Source organism: Erigeron canadensis, chromosome 9, assembly GCF_010389155.1.
Source record: "Erigeron canadensis isolate Cc75 chromosome 9, C_canadensis_v1, whole genome shotgun sequence".
NCBI classification, from domain to species: domain Eukaryota; kingdom Viridiplantae; phylum Streptophyta; class Magnoliopsida; order Asterales; family Asteraceae; genus Erigeron; species Erigeron canadensis.
Genome location: NC_057769.1, coordinates 35,360,716 through 35,387,062, shown reverse-complemented (window position 1 = coordinate 35,387,062; position 26,347 = coordinate 35,360,716). Strand labels below are relative to the sequence as shown.

The window sequence follows — 26,347 nt, the reverse complement described above, 5'->3', positions numbered from 1 at the left end:
ATAGTCATGTAGAAAATATATGTACAAGCTAAATTGTATATCATTGCTTCATAATTGCAAAGACTAATGTTCATGTAAAAGATAGATATTGTCATAACTGGCATGCACTCACCTGTGCTAAACTCGACCTTCTCAACACTGATTGTTGATAATCTGACAAAAATCCGACGTTAACGAAATTTTTTTAGGAGTCCATTTTTTCTACTTAAATAGGGCCTATTTTCTTTGAAAAGAAAAATTCCCTTTAAATGGATCAAATAAATATAATAAATGACTCTTAAATTTGCCCTTTCAGAAAAAATATCTTGGCCCCGTCCCTAATGTCGGTCATATGAGCATATGTACACAAGTATATATTGCAAATGGTGTTTCTCTTCTCGTCATATGAATGCAATTATTAGCATATATACATACTATAAATATTTGTATACATTGTGAATGTTTTATGAGATTAGTTGATAATCACATGTGTACTAACAATCATATGAGCGTAAGTATACAAGTATTTTGTAAATGTCGATGGTCACATGTGTACTCACAGACATATGAACATACGTATACAAGTATTTTGTAAATATTGATGATCACGTGTGTAAAGCGAGTCATATGTATGAACATATGTATGCAAGTGTTTTATAAATAATGTTTCATAAAATTAGTTGGTTATCACATATGCATGAACAATCATATAGACAAATGTATGCAAATATTTCTAGTATGTCTTTAGAATAAATATGATACTTTTTAAATAATGAAAATGAATGCTAATATAGTGAGTAACAAAAATTATAAAAACAAAAAAGAAATTGACAATTAGTTTTGATTGAAAAATTAAAATGTCTATACTGTATGGCGTATGCAATATGAATAAAAATTATTGAAAAGATTAAAAATCAAATGATGCCCATAATTCTTGGAGGATGTAACCGTTCTTCAAAACAAAAAGTTAATCCCTATTTTGCCTTTTTAATAATTAATTGATTAATTAAAACACGTATTAATTACAAGTTTGTCATCTTTAATACTACCCATTGATCATTTTCATCAAATGGTTATTATTTATTTAAAGAGTTCTTAAAAGTTCTTAGTTTTTTTAAGAGTTTTGAAAATAGTTTTACCGACTAGTCGAGGCTTCACTATGATTGTTATAATTAATCAATCATACATCATAAAAATAGCAATTAATTATCAATACTGGGAAAAGAAACGAGTTCGTGAAGTTGCCAAGTTGAGAATACAATGCGATTAACGAAGGCGTGCATGATTGGCGCATAGCATCCGCATAGATATTGTGTGCTTATAGGTTTCATTTTGTGTAATTAACTAATTAGTTTTAGCTCAATGGTTGTAAGATTATCTCTTTATTAGAGGTTGTGTTCAAGCATTGAGAAAGACATAGAAATTAAGTTCTTTTATGAGGTTTTGTCTTGGGTATACCCAGGTTCAAGTCTGAAAGGACAGAGTTTACCCTTATTAATCGTTGTGCCTTCGGGCGGATTAGTAGGGGGTTTTCCCCCTTCGGGTATTTGAAATAGGCAATTCTACTTCGAGGGAGCTCTGTAGCGCGGACCGGGTTAAGACAACGTATGCTAGACCTCTCGTTGTCGAGTCGCAACACGAAATTTCCAGCGAAATTCACCTTTAAAGAAAAAAAAAACTAATTACTGCATGGTGTTTGTGTGTGTGAAATTGTGAATGTGTGATAATGATTTAACAACACATCCCTAATGAGATATAATCATATCATAATGTTCTATGTAGATTTGTGTAAACCATACAAAAGTTTACATACAACTTACAAACAACGCGTTAATCAAAGTTATTATGCTATACATGAAGAAAAATATTACAGCCATAATACCGTCCTATAATTGTGTTTGTTTGACAAAAATTGAGGTAGTTATTGAATTGTGTCATTGTCAAGTATAGTGTAATATCGTACATAAAATTAAGTATTTGTGTCTATCTACCATCTACTTCTACAATCTAGATATAACAGAGTCATAAATTATCTTACGGAGAATCAAAAACCGATTAACACTTTAACTTCTAATCACAAAAAGTATTTTTTCCAATTTTATTAATTAAAAATATACAACATTAATTAGTTCAATTATTGGTCATACACCACCATAACTCTTCAAATTTATATATTTAATTAAAAAAAATATAATATAACTATATATACAATGATAGAGGGAGTGGGGTGGCTGGTGGGTGTCAAGCCCCCTTCATGAACCCAACTTCTCTTTGTATAACTAAGAGATAATATGATTGATCCTATGTGACGACTTTATTTAAATAACAATTACGACTTTTGCTTATTTGTCAATTTGTAAAATAAATAGGCTTTACCTTAATATCATTGATCTTACATGTCATTTATAATTGGCAAAAATAATTAATTTTTTTAACATGATTTATCCTTTTTAATCTTCATCTTTATATATATATATATATATAGAGGTAATAAGATAAAATGATTATTAAAACTAATGTATTTAATTTGGATATATTCGTAACTTTTGTTTACAGAAATTTATCATATCATTTTTTTAAATGAAATATAGTTTTAGTTAAATATCTTTAAGATAAATCTTTTTTTTAAAGGTAGTTGTAACATCCCAAGATTTTAAAAGGCAAAATAAATTAATTTTATATTATACTTTTAACATTAAAATAATTTCCTAACATTTTATTTTTGGATACGAGGTTAATTTAGTTGGAACTTTAGTGGATATCGGGTATTTTATCCATCAAAAACTAAAAGAGACGTGGCATCACTAGGAGATGCCAGCCATTTTCTTTTTCCTTGAGCCATCTCACTCCCACCTAATTCTTTCTTTCTTCCTTCATCCATGCAATTCTTCATTTCATGTGTGTGTTCTACTTCAAATTTACTCTAAGAAACCCTTAAATTGATAATAATAACTTTAAGTATTCTAGTAATTTCAATTAGAGATTTTAGAGTGTGTGTTGATGCACACAAAATGAAGAAAAGAGAAAGCAAGTGATATTTCCGTTTTCCGTCTTGTTGTGATTATTGCTCCAAGGTATAATTTTCACTTCATTATTAATTAAATTAGGGTTCATGCAAGTAATTAATTTGGGGTTTTGTTGAAATGGGTCATTTAGATTAATTTCAATTTAGAGTCTTGAATTGATAAGAATTGGGGTTTTTCTTAAAATGGGTTATTTACTTAAAAACCAAACTAGGGTTCATGAAAATTGACAAATTGAGAATTTTGAAATGAGTTGGTTATGTTGTAATGTTTTTCTAATTCCTTACTTGTAATGGAACATGTTGATATTTGAATTCATGAATATTTTAATGAAAGTGTTTTTAGTGATTTTTATAGCCAAAGCAAGAAAATGAAGATTTTGAGTAATAATGTAGTATGACTATATAGAAGTAATTATGAGAAGATGGAAATAATGATTTTTGAGTAAAATGTGTATGGTTATAATGGTGAGATAATGAAATGGTGATTTTTGTATTAAAATGAGTTATGGCCATGGTGTTGTGAAAGTAAAATGAGATTTTGAAAGAAGCAAACTTTAGAGAATGATGAGAATGTGAATTATGTAAAAGTTGGGTTGGGCATTAAGATGCTAGTAAAGATAGTAAAGTATGGCTTGTTAGCCTTGTGTATGAAGTAATTGAGCTTGATATGGTGGATTCCGTATGTGGTAATCGATTTGTGTGACAACCGTCATCTGAGCGTGTTTTCCGATATACTTTTCCGGTCTTTTTAGTTCGCTTTATTTATGTACGTCATTAGACTTTAAGACTTTATTAATAGAATAAATGGATTTATGTTCTATTCAGGCTCTATAAACATTTAGACTTTAGAAAAATTGTACGTGGACTCGAGAACATGAGAAATACTAGTTGTCTTGTGGAAATGTCAAATTAAGTAAAATACTTAAAATTAAATCAATTAAAGATTTAATAAACAAATATAGACATGTTTATAACCGTTGGAAAGCTATTGAAAAGTCACATTCACTTATGTCGACAAAATAAATTTACGCGTCTCGAGTCTTCTTGAATGATCGAGTCAAATGGGTTTTTGGAAGGTCAAAGATGGTCAAAAGTTGGTCAAGGCTAGGGAATGGGGCAACAAAACCGTAACTTCCTAACCCTATTCCCTCATTTCTCTTTCCACCTCTCGCACTCTTCTCCCTCTCTTCCTTTTGGCCGCCCCCTCTCTCTCTATTTCGGCCAGCCGCCACCATCCACCTCCGACCTCCAGTCAACCACCACAAACCACCACCAACAATCATCAATCTTCATCTATTTTCTTCATTTTCTTAAAGATCTTGGTAGATTTGTTTAGATCTTTGCATTTTGATGATTGTTCATCACGAAAATCATGAGTTCTTTACATATTTAATTATTTTCGGTCATGTATATATATATATTGGATCCGAAAAGTTTTATAGATTTATGAATAAATCGGCTATACTTCTTCTTCCTCCTCTCAAAACTGAATTCATCATCTAAGTCTTCTTTTCACCTAAGTTTTTGCTAAGAAAAGTAAATGGGTTTTAACCCAAGTTCGTTTTCCATGAAAGACTTTTCATATATATATATTATATATGAATCTATGTTTATGTATATATATATATATATCCGAATTCTTGACAAAATTATGTATAATTTTCGGTTTTGAGTATGTAAATATGTATGTGGAATCCGAAATCTAATTAGATCCGGAAACCTTTATTAGATTCGAAATCTTTGAGCCATGAGTCTTGAAATCCGAAAAGTTTGAGCCAAAATCGGTTAGATCCGAAAACTTGTAACCGAAATCCTTCAAATTCGAATACTTTTGGTCTGAAATCATTATTCATGGTAAGATATGATGTTGTAATGTGATTATTGTTTGTATTCGATTAGATCTAGTATAGAACCGGGTTGCTAATCAAGTTTGTGGGTCTTGAAATCGTGTTCTTAATCTTTGTTCTATCCGGATCTAAGTTCGTTGATGTTTTTCGGTTCGGTCAACGTCGGTCAACACTGGTCAACTCGGTCAAAGGGCAGATTCTTATTGAGTCTAATTTTGTTCTTTTTGGTAAAAAATTTTGTATGGCAACTGAACTGATAAGATTATATAGAGAACTTTTGGAGCATAAGATGATTAGTGCTGATCATGTTGATTACGCTACACACTTCAATGAGTTGTTAAGACTTGTTTCATATTTGGTTAATTCCGAGAACAAAGGAATCGAGAAATTATCTTCGTAGGTTGATCCCACAGGTTAAGTCGACTATGGTTGTGGTTCGTCCGCTTACCTAATTAGAAGAGGCTGTATTGAGATATGAGGATGTGACTGATGAGTTGGTTTAGTGTGTTGGGCGACAGGTTCAAGTGGAAGTTCATCCTAATCAATTACAGATTGTTAGACCCATCAAAATAGAGGCGATCAAGTTCAAGCTACTAGAGGTCGTACTTACGTACTAAATGCAACAAAGACTCGTAACGATTCGATTGTGCTACAGGGAACTTCTTCTGAATGATCTTTATGCTACTGTTCTTTTTACTCGAGGGCTGGTTATAGTTTTGTCACGACTAGTTTTGTTTCCTTATTGAATATTAGACCGAGTCTTACATATATATATTTTGACGTACAAACGGTTAACTGAGAGCTAGTTAGACTAGACCAGGTCATTCATTTGTGCACATTAGTTCTTATTAACTTTGCTTTCGTTATTGACTTAGTACCTTTCGAAATGGAGAGTTTTGACGTTATTGTTGGTATGGACTGGATGTCTTTAGTCGATGCAACGATACTATGTAGTGCAAAAATTATTAGAATTCCCTTATAACTTTTGATTCAGAAGATTAGGTTCCAAAAGGGTTGTAACTTTCACCATTTCCTTATCTTTTCCATGGTCTATGAGAAATCGACGCTAACGTTTTCCTACATAACCCATTTTCTTATCCTTACCTAATGGCGAGATACTGGAAGTTAAGAGCGAGAGATCTGAGTCTTTTGAGGGTTGTGTCATGAGTGCGTCTGTAAATGAGGTTAGCTTGACCCATGTCCATGTCGCTCGTGACTATCAAGATGTTTTCCCTGATGATTTACCCGCCTTATCTCTGTCTCGAGAACTTGATTGTCGTATTTGTCTTGTTCCTAACGTAGCTCCTGTAGCAAAATTTCCTTATAGACTAGCGACGACTGAATTACAAGAATTGACGTACAACTAGAAGAACTTCAAGACAAAGGATTTATTAGACCTAGTCAGTCACCGTGGAGAGCGCGTGTTTTATTCATTAGAGAGAAGGATGATTCATTTCGCACGTGTATTGACTATCGTGAGCTGAATAAGCTAACAGTGAAGAATCTTTATCCTCTTTCTAGGATTGATGATTTGTTCGAATAGCTTCAAGGTGCAAAGTGTTTGTCAAGATTGACTTATGTTTAGGGTATCATCAATAAAGTGTACATGAAGACGACATACCAATAACCGCTTTTAGGACAAGATACGGACGATTTGAAATTACAATGATGCCATTTGGATTAACTAACGCTCCGACAGTGTGCATGGAATTGACAAATAGAGTGTGCCGACCGTATTTGGACAAGTTTTGTTATTGTGTTTATCGACGACATTCTGAATTATTCAAAGACAAAAGAGGAACATACTGAACATTTGACAAAGGTACTGGAATTGTTGATGGAAGGAAAAACTGTATTGAAAGTTCTCTAAATGTGAATTCTAGCGGAATGAGGTACACTTTTTGAGACATGATGTGAGCAAGGATGGAATACATGTAGATCCTAGCAAGGTTAATTCAGTTAAGAATTAGAGAATGCCAGAGTCGCCGACTCAGGTTAGACAGTTCCTTGGTCTGGCAGGTTATTATAAAAGGTTCATTGAAAAATTTTCAAAGATTACGCTGCCGCTAGCGCAATTGACGTAGAAAGATAGGCCGTGTTTAAGATGAGAAACAAGAAAAAGCGTTTCAGAGTTTGAAGGATCGGTTGTGCAATGCGCCGATTTTAAGTCTGCCAGAAGGATCAGATGATTTTTTAGTGTACAACAATGCATTGTGTCAAGGATTAGGTTGTGTCCTCATGCAAAAGGGCAAGGTGATCGCGTACACTTCGTGACAATTAAAGGTTTATAGGAAGAACTACACAACTCATGATTTGGAGTTAGGAGCAGTGGTTTTTGCATTAAAGTGCTGGAGGCACTAGTTGTATAGAACCAAGTGTGTAATCTACACGAATTACAAAAGTCTGCTGTAAAGGAGATGGCTTGAGTTACTTAGTGTCTACAATTGTGACATTCGTTATCACATAAGAAAAGCTAATATAGTGGCTGACGCTCTAAGCCGTAAGGAAAGAATTAGGCTTAGACGAGTACGTGTTATGAGTATCAAAGTGCAAAGAAGTGTTAGAGATCAGATTATAGAGGCACAGTCAGTGGTTGCTAGTGTTAAGAACTTCTTAAAAAGGAATTAAGAGGTATTGAGCAACATTTGGATAAAAGAGACGATGACGGCTTGTATTTTGTGGACAGGCTATGGATTCCTTTCACTGGTGATTTGAGAACATTGATCATGAACGAAGCTCATACTTCAATGTATTCGATACATCCGGTGCTGATAAGGTGTACTATGACTCGCGTGAGTTGTATTGGTGGGCCGACATGTAGAAGGATGTTGCTGAGTTTGTAAGTCGATGATTGACGTGTTTATGAGTGAAAGCAGAACATCAGAAGACTGCTGGATCAGTCAGACAATTAGAAATCCCTGAATGGAAGTGGGAATGTGTGACTAGGGATTTTATCACAAAACTATCTCGAACGAAGGAGGATCATGATATGATTTAGTAGATTATTGATAGACTGACAAAGTCTTCTCATTTCTTGGCCATTCGTGAGAAAGACTCCCCCGGGAAATTTGTGAAAAAACATGTAAAGGAAGTCGTATCGAAACATAGGGTACGAGTTTTGATTATTTCAGACAGAGATACTTGCTTCAATTCTCAGTTTTGGCGAGGGTTTCAGAAGGCCTTTGGGACTAGGATAGACATGAGTACGACGTACCATCTACAAACTAATGGTCAGAGTGAACGTACAATTCAGACCTTAGAAGACATGTTAAGAGCCTGTGTCTTAGATTTTGGTGGTAACTGGGATGACCATCTACATTTGATAGAATTCTCTTACAACAATAGTTATCACGCGAGTATTAATATGGCTCCTTTCAAGGCATTGTATGGACGGAAGTGTAGATCACCTGTCGCATGGTCTGACTTTGGCGATAGCCAGTTGGTTGGGCCCGAGCTTATTGAAGAGACTGCCGAGAAAATAATTCAGATTAAAGAGAGACTTAGATTAGCACGTGAACGTCAAAAGAAGTATGCTGACATCAGACGTAGACCCTTGGAGTTCAGTGTCGGAGACCGTTTACTACTTATGGTTTCCCCTTGGAAAGGAGTGGTTAGATTTGTCAAGAGTGGAAAACTTGGACCTAGATTTATCGGACCTTTTGAGATACTAGAAAGAGTTGGCAAAGTAGCTTATCGATTGAGACTTTCGGAAGAGCTTAAGGGAGTTCACGACGTATTTCATGTGTCGCATCTTCGAAAATGTCTAGCTGAAGAAGATCGTCATGTGCTTATGGACGAAATCCGGATTAACGATAAGTTGAATTTTGTTGAAGAGCCTTTAGAGATTGTGGATCGCAAGGTGCAGAAACTAAAGAAAACCAAGTATACACTTGTTAAAGTTCGATGGAATTCAAAGCGAGGGCCTGAGTATACTTGGGAACGGGAAGATCATTTCAAGACAAAATACCCCCAATTGTTTAATGGGACTAGTTCGAGTTGAATTTCAGGACAAAATTCTTTTAACAGGGTAATGCTGTGACAACCGTCATCTGAGCGTGTTTTCCGATATACTTTTCCGATCTTTTTAGTTCGCTTTATTTATGTACGTCATTAGACTTTAAGACTTTATTAATGGAATAAATGGATTTATGTTCTATTCAGGCTCTATAAACATTTAGACTTTAGAAAAATTGTGCGTGGACTCGAGAACATGAGAAATACTAGTTGTCTTGTGGAAATGCCAAATAAAGTAAAATACTTAAAATTAAATCAATTAAAGATTTAATAAACAAATATAGACATGTTTATAACCATTGGAAAACTATTGAAAAGTTACATTCATTTATGTCGACAAAATAAATTTACGCTTCTCGAGTCTTCTTGAATGATCGAGTCAAATGGGTTTTTGGAAGGTCAAAGATGGTCAAAAGTTGGTCAAGGCTAGGGAATGGGGCAACAAAACCCTAACTTCCTAACCCTAATCCCTCATTTCTCCTTCCACCTCTCGCACTCTTCTCCCTCTCTTCCTTTTGGCCGCCCCCTCTCTCTATTTCGGCCAGCCGCCACCATCCACCTCCGACCGCCGGTCAACCACCACAAACCACCAACAATCATCAATCTTCATCTATTTTCTTCATTTTCTTAAAGATCTTGGTAGATTTGTTTAGATCTTTGCATTTTGATGATTGTTCATCACGAAAATCATGAGTTCTTTACATATTTAATTATTTTCGGTCATGTATATATATATATTGGATCCGAAAAGTTTTATAGATTTATGAATAAATCGGCTATACTTCTTCTTCCTCCTCTCAAAACCGAATTCATCATCTAAATCTTCTTTTCACCCAAGTTTTTGCTAAGAAAAGTAAATGGGTTTTAACCCAAGTTCGTTTTCCATGAAAGACTTTTCATATATATATATTATATATGAATCTATGTTTATGTATATATATATATCAGAATTCTTGACAAAATTATGTATAATTTTCGGTTTTGAGTATGTAAATATGTATGTGGAATCCGAAATCTAATTAGATCCGGAAACCTTTATTTGATTCGAAATCTTTGAGCCATGAGTCTTGAAATCCGAAAAGTTTGAGCCAAAATCGGTTAGATCCGAAAACTTGTAACCGAAATCCTTCAAATTCGAATACTTTTGGTCCGAAATCATTATTCATGGTAAGATATGATGTTGTAATGTGATTATTGTTTGTATTCGGTTAGATCTAGTATAGAACCGGGTTGCTAATCAAGTTTGTGGGTCTTGAAATCGTGTTCTTAATCTATGTTCTAACCGGATCTAAGTTCGTTGATGTTTTTCGGTTCGGTCAACGCCGATCAATGTTGGTCAACTCGGTCAAGGGCAGATTCTTATTGAGTCTAGTTTGGTTCTTTTTGGTAAAATTAGGGTTTGAGTTATTTTGAGTATTATTTGGACTTCTGATTAAAACATGGATTAAAATTGGATTTAAGTTAAAAATTAAAGTTAGTATTTTTAGTCAAAATTAAGTCCTTGTTCAAAATTGAATTAAAGAATAATTTATTATATATATATATATAATGAGTAATTTTATTAATGGACACATGTATATATAAAAAGAATAATTTAAAATGAAAGATATTAACTATAAAATAAATTTTGAAAAGACTATATAAATTATACATTGTATAATAATAGTAAATGATGACTATTCAGACTTAACATATTCGATAAAAGTGTTCCATACGAAGATTTGATGTGATATAAACATAAAAATGTGACCTTATTAAAAGAAATCATTTTATTTGGACAATTTACGAGGACAAATAGACTATTATACTATTATATATATTATGACATTGATGAGACATAATGATATTTCTTAAGTCACTAGTATAGGACTTGGACGTGTGATATTAAGTAAGTACTTATTAGATGATTTGTGGACAATGTAGGACTCTTGGACAGATAGTGAGCTTGTATCAGGTGTATCTGATTGCTCGTGTTCTTGACATTGGTCTAGAATTTGTGCTGCTTCAGGTGAGTTTCGTAACCCCTCTTTTTACATGTTTTGGGGTGAAAAGTATACTTGTTCTTTTTAAACAGTTTTGTCGATTTTTGTTTATGTTCAATATTGAGCCTGTACGTATAGAGTTACTTATGTCATTTGACGTGCTTCTGTCTTGTTGTATGTATGTGATTATGTGTTTGTTGTTGTGCTTAATGACGTGCTTAATTGACGTGCTTTTTGTATGTATTAGAGACTTGAGACTTTGGACTAAGGCAGGTACCGTAAGGCCGGACTTTGAGACATTGAGACATTTGGACTTATTATGGCGTAACTCTGCTCGTTATATATTGAACTATTACTTGTTTAGACTTAAAAGAGTCGACAAAAGACTTATTTCTTTGACTAGACTTTTGACATAAAACCTACGAACTCACCGACCTTTGTGTTGACACGTTTTAGTATACTTTTCAGGTACTCAGGCTAATCAGGGATAAAGACTGCTATGCTAGGCTTGGACTTCGGAGATTAGTGCTCCTCTATTTATTGTCAGACTTTAAAGCTACATGCCTTTGATTCTTTCTTTATGGATCTGGTTGTAATAAGTTATTTTAGCACTGTTATGACTTTGAACTCATGTTTTTGGGAATGTATTCACTATATTCCATTTCATTTAGCAGTATCTATGTAATTCCATGTCGTGCTGCACTTTTCATGACACCTCATGTTTCCGCCAACGGTGGGGTGTTACAATTTGGCGTTTGGGCCTAATTTGAGGCCAGGACCTAAGAATCCCATAGTTGAATTGAGATGTGGCCTAAAAACCTCTTGTTGTATTGAGATAAGGCCTAAGAACCTCTTGAGATTATTGTTTAGTGTATATGGATTCATGTATGTTTTATTAGCGCAAAGGTGAGTATGCAAGTGATAGTATGACGATGCCATTGGCTACATGTGATAGTCTTTTGTGTTTTTGCCCTCCTTCGTGTGTATAAGCATATGCAATGGTATTCACTAAGTTTTGGCTTACTTTTTAGTTGTTTACCCTTTTTATAGGTTGTCCCGGAAGTGGAAACAAGATTTAGTGCTTTGAAGAATATAGATGATTTGAATGGTGAAATGTTGACTTTTACGGTAAAAATTGTATGAAACTAGAACCCGTAGTAGCCCCTTTGAACTCAATGGCTCTTGGTACATATGTAGTGTTTTTGATAAAGTTTTGTTATGTACATTTCTGCACAAAGTTAGTTTAGAGTCATAGCCTTTGGTATTTTGATGTATTGTAAAACCCTAATCGATGTCAACTTGGGTAATATGATCCATTTCGTTGTAAATCGTACACTTTATCAAATGAAAGCTTTTGGAATGTCATGTCATGTGTATTTAACTATTTTTGAAGTTTGGAAAATTGGTTTGAAGTATGAAAATGATTGGACAATGTTTACTAGTTGTATGAAATGTCAAAATGGATGTTTTTGCTGTCAGATGCCAATATGCGGCGCATATTTTGGTCCATGCGGCGCATTTCTGGAAGTCTAAAGTTTGGGTGCCTTCTGAGAAAAAATTGTGGCACATGTGTTTATACATGCGGCGCATGTTTCATGTCTGAACAAAAATGCGGCACATGTATAAAAAAATGCGGCGCATCTTTTCAAAAGAAAAAAAAAATTCTTATTTTTCCTAAAATGAGTTTGGGACCTTGCAGTATATATCCTTAGAAATCTTCAAACATTATTATATATACCATTTATAGAACGAATTTGTTTGATTTTTTCTCTTTTTCTCTTATATTGTAACTTCTTTCTAATTTTGAGCTAATTTGTGATTTATTTTTGAATTATAAAGAGATGGATGATCTTTTACAGTTTTTAGATAAATTCGTAGTTTTTTCTAAAAATTATATTAGTTATTAGTTATTATTATTATATTATTGTATGTATCATATCGTGTCCGTCCAACAGACAGGTTGAATCTAGTACTTATAATACTAGCTTGATGCCCGCGCGTTGCGGCGGCTAGAAGGTACGGACAATATAAAACATGCACGAGATAAGTGATGATATGACGATAATTGCAAACCAAACACTTATACTAACCCGTGAAAATTACCATTATTTATTGACGTCCAACAACAAAAAACATGAAAGTTTATTAATTAGAATACAACTAATATAGTTTCTTTGATCATATAACATTGCCACATCGAGGTATTTCCAAAATCGACACAAACTGACAAAAAAAGCACTGACTGGTCGAGTGCTATGGTCAATCCTAAACCAGTCTATTATATCCCAGTAATGCTCAAAACTAACTCACTCTTTTAATTCTTCTTCTTCCTCTGTTTTGTCAACATGGAACCTTCCCAAAATGTCAATATTCAAAAAACATTAAATATTTATATAGTACCTGTCAATCACGACATCCTATTTCTCATTCCATGGGATCCTAACAAAGTAGAAACAATAGGTCAAGATGTCAAGGTAAAAGAAGGTCATTTGCCATCATGATTGAGGGTTGTGATAGCAAGAGCTAGAACGGTGCCAGGTTTTATAAGGGTTATAACATCTCACAGATGCCACCTTGTCAACTTGTTCTCTTACTTTAGGAGTAAAACCAATGACCTCCATGTTGTAACCACCTCTGTCCCACACTCCTCATATTACCTAAAAAGCGGAAAAATTAATATCATTAAGAATTTTGATCCATACGACTTTCTTTAAACATTGATCATACAAACACAAACCAAAGAAAATAAAAAGAACTACCTTAGACACCACTTGAAACGAAACCAAGGGTATATCCTTGATCAGGAACATCGGTTGACAAACTTGACTAACAAATCAACAGTGTAGTCAATGTTTGTAAGTGTGGTGAACAAATTGTAAATACTGTACTCAATATGGCCTTCATGAAAATTTGTTAGTTAAACGGGGCGGATGGAAGTAGACTAAGTTATCCAAGTAATGGACAGCAAGATCCAACAACTTCTAAAGCCTTTTCACCTTCGGTATCAAGAAGATATAGCTAAAAAGGGTACTATTAGTCAATAATATGATGGCAGTAATTCAATGGCCTCAAAAATACCACCATTTGTTGACCAACTTGGCCCAAAATGCAATTATATAAAAACGTACTTTTTTTTGGTTTTTTCAAATCAATCCAACCCAACCATACTGAACATTATGAAGCTGCACTAAAAATGTTGAATTTGTTTTCCTTCAATAGACCTATCAAGAGTTATTATGTGTTTCAAAACTTGGTAGGTCATGCTCATGAAAGAATTTAAAAAGCATAACCAAAGAATAATAGAAAAAAAAATAACTCACCAATGTCATAAAATCCAATTTTGCTGAATATTTGAAGTTTATTAGCTCGGTTACACCAATGGTGTTATACCATTGATTGTTAGCTGTAGGTCTTCATTGTGTCAACATCCTCCTCATGTACCTTACAAACTGTAAAATACAGATTCATTTTGAACCACATAGAAAAGTTTTAAACTTTAAACAATGAATTTGCTAAGATACATGGATGTATAGATTTGTACCTCTATATCGAAAACATGTCTACAGTATTTCTGTGATAAATCTATTTACCAAACATAAGTTAAAATCTTTTACTTTTTCAGAGAATATAGAAATCGTATTTACCAAAATTAAGAAGATTACTGAAAATAAGCAGGATACCATAGATACTTACGGAAATATAAATCACAACTTTGACCCACGCGTATTTACGGAGAATAAAGCTAGCATTTGCTATCAATAATCTACGAAAGGAAATTACCTCTTCATTCTAAACATTTAGATGGAAATCACCTCCAATTCACCATTAACTTGAGTGCGGCTTCCATTTCAAATATTGTCACAATGGATAGCTTTCAACAGGGATTAGCCTAAAACATAATTTTGACATTCATAATAATGAATACTAACATGGTACTAACCATGAATAAAACTGGTTGCCGAGTTACATGTCTTCATCGTTGCCTGTAATTAAGAAAGTGAGAACAACGTTTATAATATACACTATTGAAGATAGATAGGATCCTAAATAATTACGAAAATACATTTTATACTACATCCCTTGGTTAAAGAAGATAAAGAATAAAGATCACAGTGGTGGTAGCGGAGGCGGAGGCGACACATATGTTGATGGCGCAACAAATGGTTGAGTTGTGGTGGTGGTGCTGTAGAGCTGCAACAATCAATATGCAATGGATCATCATCATAATACCGACAACAAAAAACCTATTCGATCAAAAAACATATCCAAACTAATATAGATAGCTATATGAGACTAAAAATATATGAAAAATTGACATTTAATAGAGCTAAAACTGGTCAAAATACAGTATGCAATCATTTGATCATTCGTAAATCCTGATTGGAAAAAAAAAACACTCCATGAAGTAATGACTAATAAAAATATCATCTTTCAAATAAATGTAAGTTCAAAACCCAGATGGCATTTGAATTCAATCAGCAAACAAAAAACTTAGTATAACTATGTTATGGCTAAAATCCAATTAAAGTAGATGTATATTCATTATACTGAAAATCATTACCTATTTATGATTGCATATGTACTCGCCCATCATTGCCCAATTTGCAAAAATACATAACTTGGTGTCTACATCACACACTATATACTATCATAATTCAGTGTTTCAAGATCACAAACCTAGTGTCTAAAGCATATTTATATTCTAAAGTTATATAAAAGGTGTATGAGAACAAAACAATAATAAAAAATGAGAAAAGTACCTGTTAATTTCTTCATCTATCTGCAGATGCGCAAATAATTCAGAACAATTTGTTTATGGCTTCAAGATATATTCTCCCATCTTTCCTTATATAAAAAAAATAATTGATCAAGTTAAAGATTTTGCAGCGACTAATTCAAAATTGTTAATCAAGTTATAGAAAACAATCGATCCGGATAAATAATCAATTAAACATGTCGTCACACAATTAAAGATTTGCAGTGCCAATGGTGTTGAGGGCGATGATGGTGAAGGGCGGAGATGGTGGTGAAGGGCGTCGGTGGTTGATGGCGATGAATCCAACGGCGGTCGTTGGTGGTTATGAATCCAGGCGATGAATCCGGCGAGGGGTTGGGATTTGGTTGTTGATGGGGTTGGGAATTTGTGATGATCTGGCGAGAGAAAAAATATGGAAGTCGACTGATTGTCATATGTTTTTGTTTTTTGGGTTTAAATTTGTAGCAAGGGTAGTTTAGGCATTTAGAGGAAGAAAGAGGGTATTATGGGAATGAAAAAAGTGCTGAAATTAACATATTATTATTATTATTATGATAATGATGATGAATTTATACATGTTAAAGCCTAGGTAAGTTGTATAAAATTCTTTATAAAATTAAGCCCATAAATTCTACACATTAAAATTTATAAGGATTAAAAATTAATTCGAGTAGACCAATTTCTACAAACAACGATAGAGTGCTTACACTCGTATAAAATGATTATATACAACATAGAGTGTGTAAGTATCTATCTTCTTAATAAAACAAGGTTCCTTAAGCTTAATTCTTTCTTAAAAAGTGCCAAGTGGCAGCTTCCCTCTTCACTTAAAAAAAATCCTTAAAAACGTAAAATAGAACAAGTCAAACAAAAAATCCCTCGAACAATGAATTTCACAAAAGAAATAAAGAACCAAAATTATACAACAAATAATGAATCAAGATTCTTCTCTGTTGAAGATCTTTGTTCCCTATTTTTCTCTATTTTCAAATCATTCTTTTCTTAATTTAATCTCCCAAACATCATATTAAATATCAAATACGAGTTCGAAGATTAAGATTCAAGAGGAAAATTCTTCTCCATAAATTTACGATTTCGTTTATGTAATTATATTTACAGTTTCGATTTTAAAGATGTGTTTGTCTTTTTTACCGGAAAAACCTCTATAAAGGGTTCCTCAAGAACATAGGTATCTCGAACTTTCAATTTAGGGTTTTAATTTGTTTTTTCATTGATTTAGTTTAGTATTGTTTATTTCTAACACGGTTTAAAAGATATACACAAATCTTTTATATCTACCAATAAACTAAAACAAGATTTTGACGTACATGATGAATGGGGATAAAGGTCTTATTTATATACTGATTTAATTCAAATACAAATTCTATATGGAAAAGACAATTTACTCATTGGTGTTACATGCACACTTACTAGCATTATTACTATCCATTTGGTGCCCTTTCATCTCTTTTGTTAGCTTCTTTCTTGGCTAAATATACTTATTATTTACGCTTATATTTGTGTTGTAGTTTATACTATCCTGCATAATGTATGCTCACCCATTAACTTTTAAGAGTTGGTACTGTAAGCAAGATTATTTGTTCTGCTTATCAAGTCTATCGTTGTCGTGTTTGATCTTTATATTACTTTTACAGATATAGATGTATCATCTATTATATTTTCTTATTTTGTCCTCTTATCCAAGACTTGGAGCTAATGCATTACCCGTGAGGCACTCAATTGAGAAGAATAATTAATATGCTACGAAACGTGGAGTTCATGTCGTCAAGATGTTTAAATTTTGCTTATCTAATTACCCAATTTTCCTTTTCTGTACCAACAACAAGATCGAGCTTGATCCTCAAATTTGAATTGCGCTATCATAAACAGGTTATGATTTAATCGTTCGTCTTGCATGCATAAAACCAGTTTTTGAACATTCCATGACCATGAGTTTAAGTGCATAAAAGAGAAAAGTATATTTTTGTTGAACCAACGATGTCAGCTATTATTATTGATAATCATGGGAGGTAAAGTGTTGTCCTTTATTGTTTACAATAATCAGTTCCTTATCGATTAAAAGTAATTTCATTTCTACTAATACTTATTGGATTCTTAACTTTTTTTTGGTTGCCAATGTTACACCCTTGACCCTCCAGAGGCTAGAGTAGTTATTGACTCACAATGTATACATGATACCCTTCCATACATACCGTTTCTTATGATTTTTTTTATATATATATAATCTATGATAGCTTTACTGGTTTAATTGTAGCATGGAGTAGTGATGTTACCACTTACCTGTTTTAATTCTTGCATTATCATTTAGTTTATACATTTACATACACGCCTTAAGTTTTTGACTCCCTGTTTGAATATGAGATTTAAACTGTATCTGAATATGAGTGTGTTTTGCAACGTAGGAGTTGAATAATGTGAAGGTAAAACCATCCATACAATAACCTCCTTAATCACTTAGTCTGATATTAAAGTAGGCTATATGGGTTAATTAAATGGGTCGAGTTTTGCCGATGACTGATATAGTATTGACCTCCTTAATCATTTAGTAATCACTAAATATTTTTTAGAAAGAATATTCCAATTCATGTCATACCAAATTTCATTTTGGTAACCGATTTTTATGAACAGATTCAAACTGTCGAGTTTACAATTACAACATGTCATTTTTATTTATGCAAGCAGGTTACATCTTCAGAAATGTTCAGACTATTCAAGAATCCAAAGTGTTGTATTTTGTATAAATATGTATTTATAGTTTTACTAATTCTTATTGTAATATTTAATGTTATTTAACAAATCATTGTATTAGTTGATTCACTATTTTCATATTAAATTATAACATATAAACAATACAAATTATATATTTTTTATACATATTTTGTTAGTTTTAAAATTTCAATTAAACGGCCCGGGTTGATTAACTAGTGCTATAGTAAATGTGTGTAATTAATCAATTTATTGTAATGGTGGTATAATATAATAAAAAAATTAATTTACTACTAGTTACTTTTATTAAAAACTAAACTCATATTACTAGTTACTATTTTATTTATGTTGTGTAAATACGAGATTACTATTTTATACTACTTCAGCAGGCCTTTCAACATCATCGAGGGCCACATTTATGATAGATTGCATATCCAGAATCCTATCTTCCTATCGACACTTATGACAATCTCAAATCAGATCATGTCTGTGGCCAATTATTTATCTTATTTATTTATAGCGAGGTTCGGGTCCCGTTTTATGGGTTTTAATTGTCGTGTTATATGGTTTTGTTATGTTAATATATTTGCATTGAACCTATTTGAAGATAACAAAAAAGGAATAAGAGTGTAAAAAAACCAAAGAATATTAAAACCCAAAATATGTATCTTTTTTAACAGCAGTGGTGATTGTACTCAGCGGCATGCCTCTTCATCGTCCGGTAGAAATCGACCACGTCAAGAGCACAGTCAATCCGAGGGCATGACGGTGTAAATCTCACTACCGTTCTGGAAGAAACCAGCTAAATGCTAGAGAAACCCAAAATATTTTTACGAGAAAACAAAAAAAACGCATCAAAAAGTTTGTTATATGATATAGATATATTTAGTTTGTGCAAGAAACCAAAAATAAAAACGAAGAAAAAATAAAATGTTGAGTAAAAGTTTCTAATACTCCCTCCGTCCTAATTTAAATTTTTAAATTTGACTTGCTAAGTCTTTCTTCTTTAATTTGACTGTAAGTATTTTTGTTTGTATGATATAATACCTAATGAAAGTTATATCAATGCAAAATACATCTAAAGCTCTATCTATCAATATATTTTACATCAATTATTATATAAGACACACGAAACAATTTACGGTTAAAGTTGCAAAAGAAATACTCCAAAAGTCAAAATAGGACAATTAAATTGGGACGAAGATAGTGTATTAGTTGGAACACAAAACTAAAAAAACGGTGAAAAAAATCTAGAAAAGTTGACAATAAAAAAAAACCTCAAACGGTATCCGATATGGAGAAATTCAAGTAATGATGTGGGATATAAGATAAACCGATAGAAGAGAACGCAAAATCAAAAACAAATATGAAAAAACCTAAGAAAAAACGAACGAACAAAAAATAAACGGGATCTTATATAACAAAACCTGAACAGTAATGAGTGTAAAATGGACCAATAACAAAGTGGCACGTGGACAGTGACACTTTTATAACCACGACCTAGTTAAGAATACAAAAGTAAAAAACTATGATAAAACCAAGAAAAACCGAAAGAAAGATAAAACTCAAACGACATCCAATACGGCGGATCTGATTTGGCAAAATCCGAATAATGATGTGGGGTAAAATGGACCAATACAGCAGTGTCATGTGGGCAATGACACTGTTCAGAAAAATCCGAATAGTGATGGGAGTTAAAATGAACCAATAAAACAGTGTCACGTGTACGGTGACCTATTTAAGAACACAAAAATAAAATAACTATAAACTGAAAGATAAAAACCCAAACGACATCCAATACAACGAAGATCTGATATAGTAAAATTCAAATATCGATGTTGGGTAAAATAGACCAATAAAAAGGTGTTACATGGATGGTGGAACTGTTCATAAAACGCCCTTTAATGATATGATATATGAGAATAATTGACTTATATTTTTAATGGTTAAATCTATTTGTTTATAAATTTTAATGGTTTAGATCGAAAGACAAATATATATTTTTTATTTTTATGGTGTTTAACAATATATATATTAGACGGGAAATGATTAATCCTCTTAATCTAATAGCCTAAAAATTCTAGATGAGAACATGTGAAAAAAATTAGAGGATAAGATTAGGAAAGAGAATTAGTGGTATCCACATATCATCATCCAAAACTATTAAGAGGATTTTTAGACTAATTTGTTATAAGGATAAATCATTTTCCGTATTAGACGGATAGACCTACCCATTACTCATGATTATAGCCATATGCCACAAACTAACAAAATGTGATAGATATAGCGCATTTTGATAACAGTTCAATTCAATTACTCACACATTATTATATACGAGTATAACAATTAAAGAGACATTAGCTAGAGTAAGCTTTTTTTATTTGATTTTGTCACAAAACTTTAAATATTTTTACTTTTTACACAACTTTAACTACAATTACCTTTTGTGTTTTTACATTTTTGATTACCTTTTGTGTTTTTACATTTTTGTCACCAACTTTTTTTCTTTTACACTTTGCGCCCGGACTAAACTTTAAAGTTTCTAACTTTTCTCACACAACTTCTTAGGTTTATTGATAGTTGCCTCTTTTTTTCTTTTTGGTTTTTGTCACATGTTTTTTGGCTTTATACTCCTAACAAAAAGTTTACCCCTTTTTTACTTTTAGAGTTTATGACCCTTTTACTTTTTTGGCCATCTTCTTCAAACTTCTTGATACTAAGAAGTTCCATTACTAAATTTGGATCTTCATAGCTTTTTTTCTGAGGTAAAAGCTGAAAAACACAAAGATATCAATATAGATAAATACATGTTTATGTTGATGTATAGGTATATGTGTGTAAGTGAGACTCAAGGATTGTTAGTGACTATAGCTCATTCTAGCAAACAAGTAATCTAGATCTATCTATCGGATACATGGGTGGTGTGTTTCATTCATGAACCAGTGTCGAAAATGAAAATGGGTAGTGTGTAAAGATTGGAATTAGTGGGGTGGTTTGGTCGAAAGGCATGTGTCACGTGAGTCGGTCAGTGAAAAAATGAGTTGGTGTTTTTAATGTACGTTTACCATTGTATATGTATCATCGACTTTATATTCATTATAAGTTTTAAGTATAGTTATGTTTACCGTTGCCCGGGTTAAAATAACTAATTCCAATATAATTGTTAGACATGTAAATTCTACCAATCAAAGATTTATTTAAATACTAAAATAAATTTGAACATGTAATACGGCGGTGTGATAATGATGAAGAAGACTAATGGTGGTGGCGGCGTCAAATTATATAGGTTATTTATGTAACTAAGCGTGTTTGACTAAAATGGGATACGTAGAAAAGATATTTTATAATATAAAGAGTACTGATGATGTAATTTAATATCAACGGTTGGTAGTGATTTAGTTCACTAAGGGTAGTTTGGTTAATTCATATGTTTTATTTTTCTTAACTTTCAATATGGTACTATAATAATTTTTATATAATGGCATAGAAGTATAAAACTATAAAAGAAGTATAGATAGTTTTGGACCGAAAAAAGTAGGTAGCTAGTTTATCATCATTTATGAATGATGTGACCATTTTAGGTATTTAATTTAACAAGAATAGTAATTATAATATAGAAATAACTCGTACTTAAATGTTAATGACTTAATAGTTAAGTTGTATTTTGGTGATGGGATAAGGCCCTGGGTTCGAAACCCACATAGATATTTTCTCATATTTATTGAATTTTTTCCTAAATTGATGTAATGACATTGGTGATTGGACTCAACACAGTCAATCCGAGGGCATGACTGGAGGTGGAAGTCTCACTACCGTTCTGGAGGAAACTAGCTAAATGCTAGGAAAAACCCTCATGCTCCACCTCAGTGGTGATGTATTGACATTATTGCCTAATGGGATATGATCGAGTGGTACCTAGTGACATGATGATACTACAGTGATCCGTACGTGATCCAGAATTGCCGTTAAAGATAAGGAAAAAAAAAACTAGCAAAAAATTTTATGATATAGTTAAGATAGGAATTTTAACCACTCTTCCCACGAGATACAACTTTTCTTAGCATAAATAAGATTGGGAAATACTAAAATCGAATAAAACCCTTTACAGTGCTTCCCAAAAAAGATAATGTTGTCATTTCGAAACGTTTATTTGCCCACCCGCATAAGATAATAGACTCAATATTGTTTTTCTTTGCCTCCACAGTTTGTATGTTTTAAATCTGCTAGGGTACGTAAAACTTGATGGGTGTCAATCCAATCATTCTAATGTTGAGGAGCATACATTGTAAGCGATCGGGCAACATAAGAATACATGATTAGTCATCTCTGCACATCTTTCAATAACTATAAAAGAGCTCTCTAAATTCTTTTTTTAAAAAAAAAGAATGCTAGACTCACTAACATTTTTACTAATTTTTTCTTACAAACTTACGTGTATGCCTATGTGTCCATCCACATCATTTCAAGACTTAACTATGATTAATTCTTTTTCTCTAACTTCTCTTTACAGGTTATATTTTATATATATATATATAAGGGTTAGATATTGTAAAACAAGTATTAATGTAAAACAAAAAAGACAAGATCTTGACTCTTGGATCATAGTTAAATTGATGCACGAAGATTCACAAAATAAATGATACACAATGATTTTAATGATGCACGATGATTATCAATGAAGAGAAACATATTGTTTTACTTTAATACTTGTTTTATTTTACTTAAAACCTATATATATATATATTGTTTTCTCTCTCCTTAAAAGATAATCTCCATCTCCATTTCTTATAGAAAATAACAAAGGCTCTTGATTTCTTGGTTATGCAAAGAAGAAAACTTACAAATTAAGAGTGTTTAAAAATTCCGGGTATTTATTTTTATATTTTTCTTCTTGAGATTCTTCACATGAGTAGCAGTTTTAATGATGGACTTTGTTGGCTTGTTTTATTTCTTTGTTGGTGCAAATTAGTTTCCTGATTTTATTATGATTAAATTTTGTATACAATTTATATATTGAATTTTTATTGATGGATATTGTACATAAGTGTTTGAGGAAATTCCCTATATAAGTTTATAGATATTGTACACAAGTGTTTGAGGAAATTCCTCAAATTTTTACCTAACTGCTATGCAACATCTTTTCCATATCATGTGCAAACGGAAGATATGCTTCTCCAAGGTTCCTCACATTCGCAGAATGTAGGACTTCAAGTCCTAAATCCGTCACAAGTTTGCCTTCCAAATGCTCGAACGTTTTCATGGTGTTGCTGGTCTCTAATTTTCCTGCTAGTGTTTCTATTGTGGTGTTAATGTTTTGTTGCTGCTGGTATATCTTCGTGACAAATTGCTATATAGTTTAAGAAGCCACCAAGTTTCATTGGTTTGTTTGACTTTGACTTGTAAAGTCAAACTATAAACCTTGATCGTAAACATGTCAACAATGAAAGAAGCCTCTATAATGTTGTTTGTTTGTTACTCCATCGAACTTTAAATCATATATATACAAAGTTTCATTGGTCGTTTTGACTTGTAAAGTCATATTATATCTTTATGAACAAAGCTTAATCATAAATTTGTCAAGAATGAAAGAAGCCTCTAAAATGATGCCACTCTATCGAAGTAAGCATATTCAGGCGTTTGTTGCCTAATCTTCTACTAGTCCTAAACTTCTTCCAATTTTAATTGTAAAATCCTAAATACTTCAAAGTTGATATGTCAACAATGGAAGAAGGAAAAAGAGCAAAACAAGTACTTAAATATGAATCATTGGTTGTGAAATAAGAAACTTATATACATATAAAGGGACTAAAATGTTCCCAAGAAATCGCTAACTTGTATTACATGAATCTTAAGTGGATTATGAACTAACTTCACTATCATCATTAATAATTATAACAAACATTCATCTTTATATAATTGATATTTGTTTGGAACAAATACTCTACAGTGCACATCATTCACTTCTTGTAATATTGTTGCTTACGCAAATTCAGTAACACTTTTCTTATGTTACAACCTTTTCTTGTCATCCTCTACACACACAAAAAGAAAAAAAATTATGCGACAAAAACTCAATCGGATATTAACAGTTATATATTTAATCATAAGCAACCAAGTAAAAAATTGAGAAATTTCACACTTGTGTACAACATCTATAAACTTATATAGGGAATTTCCTCAAACACTTATATACAATATATATCCATCAATAAAAATTCAATATATAAATTGTATACAAGATTTAATTATGTTAAACTTAGAAAACTGATTGCACCAGCAAAGAAGAAAAACAAACCAACAAAGTCGATCATTAAAACTGCTACTCATGTGAAGAAGCTCAAGAGCAAAAGATGAGTAACAACATATAAAAAAAAAATTCAGAAAATTAAGATACCCAGAATTACTAAGCACTGTTGATTTGTAAGTTTTCTTTTATCCATAACAAAAAATCGAGAGCTTTTGTTTCTTACAAGGAATGGAGATGGAGATTTATGTTTTAAGGAGAGAGAAAACAAAGAATATATTTTTATCTGTAAAGAGAAGTTAGAGATATAGTTAAGTCTTGAAATGATGTGGATGGACACATAAGCTTACACGTCATTGGATGAAAAGCACAACTAAATTATAACCATTAGATTGCCTGACTTCATATTGCTTATTTAGATTTTTACTACATTAAATTAAAACAAATGAATCTTATAATAAACTAACTGACTAATACTATGGTTGTTCCATTTTACTAATATTGACTCACGTTCATTCTTTTTCCTTTTTTCTTTTTCAAAATTTATTATTATCATATTTTTAAATTTATAACAAATTATATTAGTTTTGGTTTATTTTTAATTTTATTTTGGTTTTGTTTCTATTGTTACGTTTTCAAAGTAAAAATGGTTTAAACTTGATTTTTTACAACATGTATTTTCTTCTCTTCATTCTTAGTATTTTTATTTAAATTTTTCATATTAATTTAAACAATTGTATGATACTTTTTATTTATGATTTGTAATACGTTAAATTATGTTCCAATTTACTATTTATATTTTATTTTTATTAAAAATACGGATTTGGTTCAAAGTTATTTGATTTCATATATATATTGGGTTTTAAATTGATAAGTGTATGAATTTAAGATTAAATTTTATTATCAACATGAATTTTAAATCTAACTTTTCTATTTACCAACTTCGCCAGGTTAAAGTCATTGTCACAAGTTCAAATATTCTTACTGCATGTGAAAGTTTATAATTTTTATAACCGACATGATACAATGCAATATATTGGGATCGATATATTATGTAATAAAAAATCATTAATTTAGATTGAGAAATACATAGTGATATGCGCTACTATGATGGGTTTTTTCTTTAGATTAATATCGTGCTAAAAGCCTTTTTATTTTATAATTTAGACAAGACATTTTTTAAATGCAAATATATCTTGGATTTTAAGTTGATAATTGTATGAATTCCAGTTTAGAAGTTTACAATTTTTATTAGCATGAATTTCAAATTTTACTTTTTTTTATCAACGCCTCCCAAGAAGATATGATAAATATCATGGTCGCAAGTTTGATCTTCTTACCGCATGTGAAAGTTTACAATTTTAAAAACTAACATGTACTCAAGCAATATATTAAAATGGATATATTATGTCATAAAAAATCGTTAAGATTGGTTGAGAAATACATAATGACATATGACATTATGATTATTTTTTTTTCTTTTTTTAGTTTAATTTTAAGATTGATTTGTGTTAAAACCCTTTTTGTTGTATAATTTACACAAGACATTATTTTATTTCTATATTTTGAGTTTTAAATTGATAAGAGTATAAATTTAAGTTTACAATTTCTATCGACATTAATTTCAAATTTAACTCTTTTTTTTTCCAACTTCTCCAAAGAAGATTTGGTAAAGACGTTGTCTACAAAAGCCATGATCATAAGTTCGAATCTTCTTACTGCATAAGAAAGTTTACAATGTTTAAAACTAACTTGATACCCACGCAATATATT

The 26,347-nt window shown here is 31.8% G+C and overlaps 2 long non-coding RNA genes across 12 annotated transcripts; one reads left to right on the top strand and one right to left on the bottom strand.

The window, feature by feature from the left end:
* Positions 1 to 9,916: 9,916 nt before the first annotated feature.
* LOC122580858 lies at positions 9,917 to 11,513 on the top strand. Its single transcript, XR_006320899.1, has 2 exons — positions 9,917 to 10,032; positions 11,316 to 11,513. It is a non-coding gene; the product is annotated as an uncharacterized LOC122580858 (long non-coding RNA).
* A 1,420-nt stretch (positions 11,514 to 12,933) lies between these two features.
* LOC122582141 lies at positions 12,934 to 16,016 on the bottom strand. 11 transcript variants are annotated; one of them, XR_006321117.1, is made up of 7 exons: positions 15,608 to 16,016; positions 14,911 to 15,038; positions 14,788 to 14,830; positions 14,628 to 14,687; positions 14,168 to 14,429; positions 13,607 to 13,865; positions 12,934 to 13,504 (listed from the first exon to the last, which is right to left on the bottom strand). It is a non-coding gene; the product is annotated as an uncharacterized LOC122582141 (long non-coding RNA). The 11 variants fall into 11 exon arrangements; XR_006321111.1 differs by having other exon boundaries at positions 14,168 to 14,296; positions 14,389 to 14,429; positions 14,628 to 15,038; XR_006321110.1 differs by having other exon boundaries at positions 14,788 to 15,038.
* Positions 16,017 to 26,347: the final 10,331 nt, after the last annotated feature.